The sequence below is a fragment of the Gymnoscopelus braueri genome (assembly GCF_963280865.1).
Source record: "Gymnoscopelus braueri genome assembly, chromosome: 21".
NCBI lineage: Eukaryota > Metazoa > Chordata > Actinopteri > Myctophiformes > Myctophidae > Gymnoscopelus > Gymnoscopelus braueri.
Genome location: NC_137623.1, coordinates 29181147 through 29185687, shown reverse-complemented (window position 1 = coordinate 29185687; position 4541 = coordinate 29181147).

Below are 4541 nucleotides of genomic sequence, written 5' to 3'. Positions count from 1 at the left end.
TGTTGTGGTCGAAGTAACGTAAACTCTCTCTGTGTGTGTGTGTGTGTGTGTGTGTGTGTGTGTGTGTGTGTGTGTGTGTGTGTGTGTGTGTGTGAGAGAGAGAGTGCGTGCGTGCGTGCGCTTGTGTGTGTGTGTGTGTGTGTGAGAGAGAGAGAGACGTTGTCCCTTGCCGAAAATAGCAGATCTTCAATATCAACAGTGGTGCAAAAAGTACTATTTTTTTTTACTCAAGTAAAAGTATAGGCCTACTGCAATGTAGACACACTCTCTGTTAGTCCGTTAATCTAAATGTAGCCTACTTGAGTAAAAGTACAAAAGTATTGGCATCAAAATATACTTAAAGTACCGAAAGTAAAAGTACTCATTATGCAGAATGTCCCGTTTCACAAGGAGGTATCATTATGTAAAATGTATTAAAATCTTTTGAAATTATCCAAAGTTTAAATAGGGCTGAAGTGGGCAATGCGTGCTGTGTTTTGTAATAATCAAAATCTACAAGTAATTAATTATTTTTTTCAAATAATTGTAGGCTAGTGGAGTAAAAGTAGGCTACAATATTTGCCTCTCAGATGTAGTGGAGTAGAAGTAAAAGTATAGACAAATGGAAATAAAAATACTCCAGTAAAGTAAAAATGCCTCAAAATTGTACTCAAGCACTACTTGAGTAAATCTATTTAGTTACTTTACACCACTGAGTATCAATGTTTGGCTGTGTATGAGTTGTGACAAGGGACTTTGTTCCAAATACGTCAGTACTACATACATACATACATACATACATACATACATACATACATACATACATACATACATACATACATACATACATACATACATACATACATACATACATACATACATACATACATACATACATACATACATACATACATGTATGTATGTATGTATGTATGTATGTATGTATGTATGTATGTATGTATGTATGTATGTATGTATGTATGTATGTATGTATGTATGTATGTATGTATGTATGTATGTATGTATGTATGTATACATACATACATACATACATACATACATACATACATACATACATACATACATACATACATACATACATGTGTGTTTTGCCTTTAAGCAGTCAATCTGAAAAACCATGAGTTTTCCCACACTTATTAAATTCTTATGCGGAAAATTTAAGATCTACAAGCCTGAACAAAAATGTAGGCTATACCTTTTGGCGGCCGGACCCTCGTTACCCCCGCGGGTAACGGCGACCCCCATTTGCGGTAAAGAACAACTAAGTGTTCTTTATAATTTGTTGTATAACTGTTGCGTTGGCATTGATTACATTTTTTCAGGGCTGGATTTTGTCACCTCACTGTAATGACCTTATTTTTGGCATCACATATACAGAAGATAATAGTCTTCATGAGTTACTAGGCTACAGGTTGGGAAAAGGCATGTAAACACTTAAAAGTTCAATACGAAACCCATAATTCAACGTTGCACAAATAAAAAAAGGGGGAAACAGCGCTCCCTGCGACGTCGTATGGACGTCCAAAACGGACGTCCAAACGACGTCTGAGTCAGGACCTCAGTCAGTGTGTGTAAAGCTGACTGACTGAGGACTCGGACGTCGTATGGACGTCCGTTTTGGACGTCCATACGACGTCGCAGGGGGCGCTGTTTCCCCTTTTTTTTAAATGGCTTCCCAGATTGCCGTATTTGTGCAACATTGAATTATGGGTTTCGTATGGACGTAACGTTGTAGTAGTGCGTTGCAAAATGTATAAAGAAATAGTTGAATATATTCCTTCACTTCAATAAATCAAATATGATTGTTAACTAACTACCATAAAGAACATAATGTAAAGCAGGCTAAAATAATTATGTCAACAAGGCAGGGATGTTAGCTGGTATTATTATTATTATTACTACTATTATTAGTATTATTCATGAGTCACATGACTATCAAGTATATTGGTCTCATGTTGACATTTGCTCAATTAGTGCATTTCCCTCCCACTGATATAATAATAGTATTCTGTATTTTTTGTGATATATTATGGGTGCGTTCGAAAATACAGCACTGAGCGCACTGGCCAATACAAACTAATAGGCGAGTGTGCTCCGGTGCGTCATTTTCGAACGCGCCCTAGTGTAGTGCAGTACAGTGGTTCTCAAACTTTTTATTTTTTAATATATATTATCAAGGACCCCCGAATTAATGTATTTGGCCATGGACCTCTTAATCCAGTGCCTTGTTCTTCAAGTTTTTCCACAGTTAATTCAACACATGTGTTTGTATATGGACTCATTGAATGACCCTGCATTCAAATAAAATGAAATCAATACAATAAGATATAATCAATGTAATTATATTACTGAAATAGTGTGTGACCATGAATCATAATTGTTTCACAATGACTCATGTGATATGTCATTATCACTCTGTTAACACTATAGTTCATATTGTAGATGTTTGATAATACATTCGTTTTTTTTAGATTATAAAAAATGTCTGACATACATATATATCCATCCATCCATCCATCCATCCATCCATCCATCTATACATACATATATATATATAAATATATATATATATATATATATATATATATATATATATATATATATATATATATATATATATATATATATATATATTTTTTTTTTTTTCTTTTCTTTTTTTACTCTTTTGTTTCTTTTTCTTTTGTGACACATAATTTAATTTGATTATTAATAAGGTGGGCATAATAAGCTTCGGCTTCAGCCCAAACCTTTTCGGTCAAATGATTTTGCTGAAAATATTTTGTATGCTCAACTGTTTTGTTTTTGTAAATCATGACCGAAATAAAAAAAAAACTAACTAACATACATACATACATACATACATACTTACATTACACATATATATATATATATGTGTGTGTGTGTGTGTGTGTGTGTGTGTGTGTGTGTGTGTGTGTGTGTGTGTGTGTGTGTGTGTGTGTGCGTGCGTGCGTGCGTGCGCACGCGTGCGTGTGTGTGTATAGTGTAGCGTCAAGAAGACGGAACAACTTCCACTTCTGAAGTATTAAGCTTCTTTGCTTCTTTGGTGCAGGGGGTTGTTGGCCGGACTGATTAACCGTGGGTCATGGGTTTGATTCCAGCTCGGGGCGCTACACTTCTCGGCCATTATAATATATATATAAATGTATGTATGTATATATATATGTCAGTCAGACATTTTTTATAATATAAAAGAAAATCTGTAATATATTATCAAACATCTAACAACAATATGAACTATAGCGTTAACAGAGTGACAATGACATATCAGTCATTGTGAAACAATTATGATTCATGGTCACACTCTATTTCAGTAATAATTAAATTGATTATATCTTATTGTATTTATTTCATTTTATTTGAATGCAGGGTCATTAAAATGAGTCCATATACAACGTGTTGAATTAACTGTGGAAAAACTTGAAGAACAAGGCACTGGATTAAGTAAGCTTGGCTGTTAGCTTGGTCCCTACCAGACTAACTTCACAGCTAAATTTCCATGGTAACCAAGGTAGGATTGCGTACATTTTCTTTCGCGAAATCGAGTCATGGATAAACTTATCCAGGGCCCTATTTCACGAAAGGTGAATTAAATAAGCCTGGGCTTAAGTCAAATCCAGGCTTGACAAAGTCGGGTCCGTATAGCCTGCTTTATTCCGTTCCATGAACGCCAAGCCAGGCTGAAAAGGAGCGACTTTGTCGAGCTAGACCTTGTCAAGCCAGGCTGTGTCGAGCCTATATAAGGTTGAGTTAACGCAGGATAAGCCAGATCAGAGATATTTCAGTTCAGTAGCTAATAAGTATAACTAACTAAGAAAGAGTGAGGGCCTTACAAACCATTTACTCTACCATCTGATCAACTTACCAGCTACCGTTCTAATCGACGGCGCTCAGGGCAACCTGCTACCAGCTATCCACCCATAGGAACTATCCTATAATTAGTTCACCTTAACAATCTTGCAAGACTAATTGAATATTATTACTAACCTGGAGAATTCACTATTTAATTGAATATGTCAGGATATGTCAATCCTCCATCCTCCACCTAGAAATACATTCAGGCAAGTTAATACAACAACGGTAAACCCACATGTTTTAATTTTGCATGTACCGTCGGAGCTCTGCGGTAGGTAGAAAATTAATAAGCCTATGAGATGTTCAAAATATAGACATGAACAAAGTCAGTCGGATGGATTGGGATGAGAATTCCCCTCTTCAAAGTCAGCGCTCTGCGCTCATAAAGACAGTGATGTCACTGAAATGTGACTACTTGTCTGTCTGCCGCCTCCCCTCTGCAGTGTTAACATTAGGCTATGGGTAACCCACTTAAGTGGCAAATTAAATGTGAAACACATCAACTATTGAGAAAACAAGAAGATATGTTGATAAAGACACTCTATATATTTGGAAACATTTTTATTCAACTCTATATCGTCTCCAGTTCATTTAGGATCATTTCAAAAGTAGGCTAACTCTCATATCCTCTCATAGGGATTGCATTGACAGCTGCAGTACATCGTTCT